Below are 10,264 nucleotides of genomic sequence, written 5' to 3'. Positions count from 1 at the left end.
TCCGAGCCAGTTTTGAATCCAACTTGACACTTTGCCCTGGATCCCATGGGCTTTTAACTTCGTGACAAGTCTGCCATGTGGAACCTTATCAAAAGCCTTGCTAAAGTCTATATACACATCATCAAATGCACTACCCTCATCGACCCTCCTTGTTACCTCCTCAAAAAATTCAATCAAGTTTGTCAGACACGATCTTCCCTTAACAAATCCTTGCTGACTATCCTTGATTAATCCGTGTCTTTCTAAATGAAGATTTATCCTGTCCTTCAGAATTCTTTCCAATAATTTTCCCACCACCGAGGTTAGGCTGACTGGCCTGTAATTACTTGGTCTATCCTTTTCTCCCTTTTTAAACAAGGGTACCACATTAGCAGTCCTCCGGTCCTTCGGCACCACAACTGAAGCCAGAGAGGATTGAAAAATTATGGTCAGGGCCTCTGCTATTTCCTCTTTTGCTTCGCTTAACAGCCTGGGATACATTTCATCCGGGCCTGGGGATTTATCCACTTTTAAAGCTGCTAAACCCCTTAATACTTCCTCTCTTACTATGTTTATTTCATCCAGTATTTCACACTCCCCCCCCCCTCCCTTATAGCAATGTCTGCTTCGCCCCTCTCCTTTGTGAAAATAGACGCAAAGTATTCATTAAGAACCCTACCGACGTCTCCTGCCTCCACACACAGGTTACCTCTAATAGGCCCTACCCTTTCTTTAGTTATCCTTTTACTCTTAATATATTTATTAAACATCTTTGGGTTTTCCTTGCCAAGAATTTTTCATGCTCTCTTTGCTTTTCTAATATCCTTTTTAATTGCACCCCTGCACTTTCTGTACTCCTCTAAAGATTCTGGAGTATTTAGCCCTCGGTATCTGTCATACGCCTCCTTTTTTTTCTTTATCCTACCCTGTATGTCCCTAGACATCCAGGGGGCTCTAGATTTGTTAGTCCCACCTTTTTTCTTTAAGGGCACATATTTGGTCTGAACCCTCCGGATCTCCTCCTTGAATGCCTCCCACTGCTCTGACACTGATTTGTCTTCAAGTAGCTGTTTCCAGTCCACTATGGCTAAATCCCCTCTGAGCTTAGCAAAATTTGCTTTTCCCCAATTTAGAATTTTTAATCCTGGTCTATCCTTGTCCTTTTCCATAACTACCTTAAATCTAACAGAATTATGGTCACTAGCACCAAAATACTCCCCCACTGATATGCCTTCTACCTGCCCAGCTTCATTCCCTAAAACTAAGTCCAGAACCGCCCTCTCCCTTGTTGGGCTTGCTATATGCTGGCTAAAAAGTTCTCCTGGATGCATTTTAGGAATTCCGCACCCTCTATACCCTTCACACTAATTTTATCCCAGTTAATATTGGGGTAGTTGAAGTCCCCTACTATTACTGCCCTATAGTTTTTGCACTTCTCAGAAATTTGTCAACATATTTGTTCTTCTATCTCCCTCTCACTGTTTGGGGGTCTGTAGTACACTCCCAGCAGTGTGATCGCCCCTTTTTTGTTTTTCAATTCGACCCATATGGCCTCGTTTGGTGATCCCTCCAACATATCATCCCTCCTCACAGCTGTAATAGTTTCTTTAATCAATATCGCGAGCCCCCTCCCTTTTTACCTCCCTCTCTATCCCATCTGGAAATCCTGTAACCAAGAATGTTGAGCTGCCATACCTGCCCCTCTTGCAGCCACGTCTCTGTAATAGCTATATCATAGTCCCAAGTATCTACCTGTGCCCTCAGCTCATCCGCCTTGTTCGCTATGCTCCTTGCATTGAAGTGTATACCATTTAGTACAGGCAAACCTCCTTGTTGACTACTATCTAGCCCTTGATTCCTCTGCCCGTCCAATTTTCTACGTTTGTTATCCAATTCCAGTTTTTCTTCCCTCCCTATTGACTCTATACTTAGGTTCCCATCCCCCTGCCAAGCTAGTTTAAACCCTCCCCAACAGCACTAGCAAACACTCCCGCGAGGATATGGGTCCCGTTCCCGTTGAGGTGCAACCCGTCTGGCTTGTAGAGGTTTCACCTCCCCCAGAAACGGTTCCAATTCCTCAGGAATCAAAAGCTCTCCCTTCTACACCATCTCTCCAGCCACGCATTCATCTGCCCTATCTTCCTATTTCTGTACTCATTAAGCAATACCTCGATTTTAAAATTCTCATCCTTGCTTTCAAATCCCTCCATAGCTTCACCCCTCCCTTTCTCTGTAATCTCCAGCCCCACAACCTCCCAAGATCTCTGCGCACCTCTAATTCTGGCCTCTTGCGCATCCCTAATTTTAATCGCTTAACCATTGGTGGCTGTGCCTTCAGCTGCCTAGGCCCTACGCTCTGGAATTCCCTCCCTAAACCTCCCCGCCTCTCTTTCCTCCTTTAAGATGCTCCTTAAAACCTACCTCTTTGACCAAGCTATTTGTCACCTGCCCTAATTTCTCCTTATGTGACTCGGTGTCAAATTTTCTTTCTGTGACGCGCCTTGGGACTTGTTACTATGTTATAGGCGCTATATAAATACAAGTTGAAGTTGAAGATGATTGATGAGTGCCGCAAGAAATATGAGGAAAAAGGAGTAGAGTTACTTTTGCATTGCTCCTGATACCAGCATGCTTCTTCCTCAGTTACAATATTGGGCCAGAACTTCGGGTCCCCACGGGTGAGTACGCGCTGGGTACTCACGCATAGGCCCAACGAAAGTGCCGGTTTCGTGCATGCACTGCGCATGCGTGGGAAACCGGAACTTCCGTTCCCTTAAAGGAAGGGGTTCACAGGTCGAACGCGTGCGCCGGAGAGGCAGTTCGTACGCCTGGAACTTCCATTGTTTTTTTTACAGGTTTCTCCAGGAGGGTAAGTCTCCAGGAGCTACACTTGTAAAAAGCAGTCGCAATGTTAAATTAAAACATTTTTTCCATAGGTTTATTATTTTTAAATACTTTAAAGAAAGGTAAGTTTATTTTTAGCCCTGTTAGAAACTGTAATTAATTTTTTCAAAATTTTAATTATTGTTTAAAAGTTATTTTATGTAATTTATAGTTATTTTAAAAATGTGATCTAAAAAATAATGATTTGAAGTTTTAGTGATGTTTTGGGGCTGAATTGTATTCATAGATTTGACAGGTCTTCCTATCAAATCTATGAATACAGATTCCCTGCTACCATTGGCTCTCCATGGCCCACATGATCCCAGGGGACGCTTCGAACTAACTGCGCCCCTGGGATACGCAAGCACTGCGCGCCGGCAGTTGGAGCAGGCCCAGGATCGGAATCCCACGCAGGCCCACAGCACAACGGCCGGCGCGCTAGGTAAGTGCAGGTCGGAGGCTTGCACCCGCGGGAAGCCTCCGACCCGAATTTCTGGGCAAATATGTGGGAGATAGGTGACTGCCTTAACGCAGTTAGCGACCTCCCTCCATGCAGTTGGCACCTGTGATTTTACTGCAGGGTGTTCTTCAGTCCCAAAGAGGCCACTGTCCTTCTGGGTAGTTTTTGCAGCAGTACCTGCAACTCCTCAGCATGAAAGAGAGCAGTGTCACACGTCTCTGCTTGTGAAAAACTGCCCCAATTTCCCCTCATTTTGGTGAGCGGTAGCCCTTGCTGTTTCCTCATTGAATTTTGTAATCCCCAGCCAAGTGTGCCACAGGCCAAGTTCTCTGGATAAGCTTTTCATGTACTAGTAGCCTATTTAAAATAGGGGTGGAGCTTATATTGCACATCCCCAACCCCATCTCTAATGACAGGTGTGAGTACAGATCTGAATCGCTTATTCTAAACACAACAGTTGGCAACTATGGAATTATAGGCTTGATACCTTGACAACTGTAGCGTGTTAAACACTGAAGTCTATTAAGTTTTTAGTTTGCTCTGGAGTGTGAAAAATCACTTCTGTAAGAAAGCCTTCATTCCTTACCAACTGGAGTGTGACTTCATCTTGCAGTGGTAATGATGGCGAACTGTCAGCCTTCGGTGTCATTATCTCCCTGAAATTGACCGTAATTTTCAGATTTAGCGCATGCGCAGATAAACACGGAAACTTGAAGTTGTGGTCAGTCATTCACTGCTCCGCCACAGGCTGCGCTGTGCACCAACCCCCCCCACCCCCCCCACATCATTATCCCAACACCAGCAATCAGTGGAACTGATGAAAACGTTAGCTTTTCCATGCTAATATTGCTGTTAAACACTCCATTAAATGTTAAGCTTTGTTGGAATAGGTGTAACTGGGGGTTAACAGTGTATTGACTGCTGAACAACTGTTCTGGCCCTGAAAAACTCATTTTAAATGTGTGGAATGTCAAATTTCTCCATTATGATAAAAGCTACGAACCCCATGTGAATGTCCCACACTTTATTTTGCTCTCTGTAAATTTTTTAAAAGTGCAGATAATCAGTATTTTTTATTTCCTGGTTTGCTGTCTGTGAGAATTCTTCAATGTGATTGGCTGCTTAGACAGCTTGATGACATCACCGCTGCTGTTCGCTGGAGTTCCCCTTTGGACAGCGCTACAATCAATTTCACGCCGAGGAAGCTAAAGCTCTCGCCACAGCGACCATGAGATCTCTGTGGGCAGCTTTCTTCAAGGTCAGCGGCGATTGCCGTCGCTTCGCTGCTGACCGCAAATTATGGGCCAATATCTGGCAAAGCAGCATTGATGAGGGATTGAACAGAAACCCCTCAGAACAGTAATAGCTTTCTGGAATTGACATGAGCCATTTCATGTTCTCCACGTCCTGATATAGTGGAATATTAAACACTATCAGACTGCTTGATTTAGGCTAGAAACTACAATCCAAGTTTATTAAAAAAACAATTAGACTGTAGCTGATAATCAGTAGAGCAAATTTAATTTCACTACACAACTTATAACTTGCATCTCCATGAATATGCAAAAATATAATAGATTTGATACTTCACTAACTCTCCTAATACTGCTGAAGCTGCACCATTACCTATAATTATGTGAGGTTTCATTTAATCACCAGTCTTTATGTATTCATCTTTATCCCAATGGCCCCAGTAAGAACTGCTGGAAAACAGCCAAATCTATTTCCCTGCATGGGTAAAGAGTTGTCAATCAACCCCTAGCCCCAGAGAGACTCGGTAGGTCCTCCGCCTGTCAGGCCTGAATACTACTTGTTGAGTCTGTACAATGGCAACAGGCTAGCATTTAGCCTGACAGCCTAATAATAGATGCTGGACTCAAATCTATTCAAGTACCTTTACTTCAACTGACTAACTTCAGAACAAAGAAATTAGTCTGTCGCCATAGAATCTACAGACGGGCCTGCTTCCCAGTAGCAAGGCTTGTCCCTTTAAACGGTTACTAGGGCTACATTCCAGACAAGTCTAAATGTGGATTCTGTTTGCAGTAAACACATTTGGGCAACCAAAACACACTGCATTTCTCCTATGCCTTCTATATTAAAAAGATATAATATAAAGTTCTAACACAATAAAGGGAGCCAATTTCTGATCTGTCACATACATAGACACATTATCAAACATCAGTGAGACTAAAACTTGAAATATTATGCGCATTTGCAATTACTGTATGCAGCCAACATTGGTGTAGCACTGCCAAGGGATGTTTTGCCTCAGTCTCTCTCTCGCACACACATACTATGTGTCAATCATAGTTAGAAATTCCAGCACCAACTCCCAAGTGAAAGTTCCAACTCAAGTTCCAGATAAAAGCGGCAGACCTATCCGAGGAATCTTCTTGCAGGTATTCCTCAAACTAACCAATGGATTTTATGTGTAAGTTGAGAAATTTCTTTTAAGATTGTGCAATTTGTGTGTGTCTGGTCAGCTTGATAGCACTTGGCAGCACAGTGGCATAGTGGTTAGCACTGTTGCCTCACAGCGCCAGGGACCCGGGTTCAAATCCGGCCTCGGGTGACTGTCTGTGTGGAGTTTGCACATTCTCCCCGTGTTTGCGTGGGTTTCCTCCGGGTGCTCCAGTTTCCTCCCACAGTCCAAAGATGTGCAGGTTAGGTTGATTGGCCATGATAAAAATTGTCCCTTAGTGTTAGGGGGGATTAAATACGTGGGGTTACGGGGATAGGGCTTGGGTGGGATGGCTGTCGGTGTAGGGACCGGGTGCTAGGGTTTGGATGATCAGCCATGATCTCGTTGAATGGCGGAGCAGGCTCAAAGGGCCGAATGGCCTACTCCTGCTCCTATCTTCTATGTTTCTACTTATTCAGCGGTAGCTATGAAAAATAAAATGGCCCATTTAATAGCTACATTCCTCACTGTCAGTTACCGTCAACGCCATTGTTGTCAATTGCATCACTGATGACAGTTCCTCTCCTTAATTTGTGTGAGCTACTAGTCCATTAAAAACATGGTCAGAGAGCTTGGCTTTTTGGCTGGACAGCGGAAACTTCAATGCAACAATAGCGCTGCAGCTGGGCATTAAGAAGGGGAAGTCATGGTGGCGGCAGACAAAGCACACTAATTGTTCACAATAGCACAGAAACACCGCTTCCTTTGATGCTGAAGGGTTGACAATCCAACTACAGGAGGTGCACCAAAGGAGACTGCATAATGATGGCTCTATGGTCATATGCCATTTGAACATTAATTTATTGCACGCTTGATGTTCAGATAGGCTATGGGGTTAATGAGAGATGCCCCGATGCTCATATGCATGCCAATTTGATGCCTTGCACTTTTGAAAACTTGCCACCTAGTGAAAGCTCGGTGCCTGCTCCAACTGGTGCCTCCTTCCCACAAGGAAAGTGTGCACAAAGCATCTGTCACTTGCAAGATAAATGCGTGTGCTGCAAATTGCTTGATGCGGTAGATGTCCTCTGAGGTGGCCTGGAAAGAATCAGTAACATGAAAGCTGCATGTTGTAGTAACGTTCATTACCAGAAGAGCTGTCCCTCTTCCAGCTGTTGTTTGCAGGACATCTTGCAGCAGATGATACAGCTGTGAAAGCCTGCCTTGTGAAGCAGAGGCAGCAAATGCAGATCTCCTCTATCATGTCCAGGTATGCGTGGAGAGGTCTAACAACAGGGGTCTTGGTAAAGTGATTGGGTAGACAAAATGTTTCAGCTGATGTTGCCCAGAATTTGTTGGCCCCTCATGACCTCCTCTTCCTCATCCAAATCATGCAGCAAGTTTGGAACCCCCAAAGAAATTCCCATCCGCACCATTTGCATGGTGTGAATCAAATGGTAGCAGCAATTGAGAATAAGGAAGGAAATTACTGGTGAAAAAAAAATGGTAGACTATCCAGCAAAAACAACTAATTCATGGAAAAAAATACAGTTAAATACACAAAAATTACCAATACTTTTATCAGGAGCCGAGCGCTCTCCCTTTCAGAAGCCCGTTTGAGCTGGCCAGGTCGAAGGTCTCCCATTAATCCCATTTCAGCTGGTGGAGCCTCACCCAAAGTTGCACGATCTGGCACAGGACCCAATCAAGTATTTTAGCCATTTACATAAAAAGGCCCACACAGGTTTGGTAGTGTAGCCCTAAGCTAACTAAGGAGAGCCAACACGGATTTGTAAAAGACAGATCATGTTTGACTAATCTAATTGAATTTTTTGATGAAGTAACAGAGGATTGGTGAAGGGAATGGAATGGATGTTGTCTACATGGATTTTCGGAAGGCATTTGACAAAGTACCACGTAGAAGGCTGGTTAACAAAATTGAGGCTCATGGATTAGCTGGGTCAGTGGCAGCTTGAATAAGGAATTGGCTTAAGGACAGAAAACAGTGAGTTGTGGTAAATGGCTGTTTTTTAGACTGGGGGATGGTAGGCAGAGGTGTTCCCCAAGGGTCAGTGCTGGGGCCACTGCTTTTTTTGATGTATAAATGACCTGGATATTGGAATACAAATTAAATTTCTAAATTTGCCGATGACACCAAACTTGGGGGTGTGGCAAACAGTGAGGATGATATCAATCGACTGCAACAGGACATAGAAAGGCTAGCAGAATGGGCAGATGGAATTTAATAGAGAAGTGTGAGGTGATGCGTTTTGGTAGAAGGAACAGGGAGCGGCAATATACACTTAATGGCAGTTGTAAAAAGTGTGCAGGGACAGAGGGACCTGGGAGTTAATGTGCATAGATCCCTGAAGGTGGCGAGACATATTGAGAGAGTGGTTAGCAAAGCATATGGGATCTTGGGTTTCATAAATAGAGGTATTGATTACAAAAGTAGAGAAGTTATGCTGAACCTTTATAAAGCACTGGTTAGGCCACAACTAACTGGAGTATTGCATTCAGTTCTGGTCACCACACTTTAGGAAGGATGTGAAGGACCTTGAGAGGGTGCACATGAGATTTACCAGAATGGTTCCGGGGATGGGGGATCTTAGCTACAAGGACAGGTTGGAGAAGCTGGATTTGTTTTCATTAGAGCAAAGGAGGTTGCGGGGTGATTTGATAGAGGTGTACAAGATTATGACAAGTTTGGATAGGCTAGACGGGGAAAGGCTGTTCCCACTAGTTGATGGTACAAGGACTAGGGGGACACAGATTTAAAGTTTTGGGCAAGAGACACAGGGGGGAAGTGAGGAAAAATTATTTTACGCAGCGAGTGGTGAAGACCTGGAACTCGCTGCCGACGGAAGTGGTGGAATCGGAGACACTCAAGGTTTTCAAGGGGAGACTGGATAGGCACTTGAGGGAAATAAACTTGCAGGGCTATGGGGATAGGGCAGGGGAGCAGGACTGACCGGATTGCTCTACAGAGAGCCGGCGTGGACTTCTGTGCCGTTATGACTCTATATTGCCCCAAAGGAACTAGGGGACAGACACACAAATCATTAAAAGTAGCAACGTAAGTTAACAAAACCATAAAAAAATGCAAAGAAAGCACTGGGGTTCATTTATGTTAAACTTATATAGAACCTTGGTTAGATCACACTTGGAGCATTGTGCACAGTTCTGGTCTCCATATTACAAAAAGGACATGGAAGCTCTGGAGAAAGTGCAAAAATGATTTGGAAGGATGATCCCAGAGCTGAGAGGGTACAACCATCAGGAAAGACTGAACAGGCCGGGGCTCTTTTCTCTAGAAAAAAGACTGAGTGGTGACCTAATAGAGGCCTTAAAATTATGAAGGGGTTCAAAAGAGTAGATGTATAGGGATTTTTCTACTTGCGTGGGGAGTCAAAAACTAACAGCTTTAAGCAGAAGATAGTCACTAATAAATACAAGGAGGAATTTAGGAGAAACTTTTTTTACTCAGAGTGGTGAGAATGTGGAACTCGCTACCACATAGAATGGTTGAGGAGAATAGCACAGATGCATTTAAAAGGAAGCTAGATATGTACATGAGGGAGATAGGAATATAAAGATATGTTGATAGGGAAAGATGAAATAAATAAAGTGGGAGGAGGCTCGTGTGGAGTATAAACACTAACAGAGCCAAATGGCCTGTTTCTGTGCTGTAAGTTCTATGTAAATCGTGTGCCGTGAAATGGGTCGCACAACTGACTTTCCGGTCTGTGGCAACCTCTGACACTTGTTTAGTCTTCTGAATAACACAGATTATTGTGGCTGTAACTTGCAAGAACGTCTCAGCCCTGTATTTCCTCGGGATTTCTGCCGCTGCACCGCTGTAACTTTGCTAGAAATGTGGCAGAAGCCCCCTTTTATGCACATAAGGAGGGCTAGGATCCGCACAGGGAATGCCAGGCAGGGCAGGCTGCCTGAGAGTTGCTCCATGCTCCACCACCTACATCCTGAGAGAAGTAACAGGCCTCGCTTTGAGAGACGTGCTCCTCTTCCCAAAGGGGATTGTGCCAGCAGATCCCATCACTTCGAGATTTGAATGCCTGATTAACCGTTACGCTGACAGGTTCTTCAGAAGCACCCCAATCACAGCATGTTATTACAAAAACAGGGCAATCAGGAGACAGAATTTCCTGTTTGGCCATACCTGCCACCAACTATTTATACAGGCCCAGGAAAACCTACCTGGGGATGATTTTAAGGACCTGTCTCGTCAGGGTTTGGATCAACAGATGCTGAGTTGTGCTATCTGCAATAAGAACATTTTGTGGTTACCATACAACCCAGGGGCAGGAGCCTGAAATTTGGGTGCACCTTCTTACTGTTATGCTGCAGTGATGGCTGAAAAAATTGTCTGATGTTCTACAGACTGAGCTCTTCAACAATTTCAGATCATAACCACTGCTCCCAATTTTTTGGACAGCAGGTGCTGGTAATGGTTCTGCTGTTGCCATTTACAGCTCCACTATACCCATCTTCTGTTTCTTTGCTTGTCCCATTCCCAT

Source organism: Somniosus microcephalus, chromosome 10 (assembly GCF_052327205.1).
Source record: "Somniosus microcephalus isolate GS21.2 chromosome 10, FLI_Smic_1.0, whole genome shotgun sequence".
Classification (NCBI taxonomy): Eukaryota; Metazoa; Chordata; class Chondrichthyes; order Squaliformes; family Somniosidae; genus Somniosus; species Somniosus microcephalus.
Note: the sequence above shows the minus strand (reverse complement) of the source record.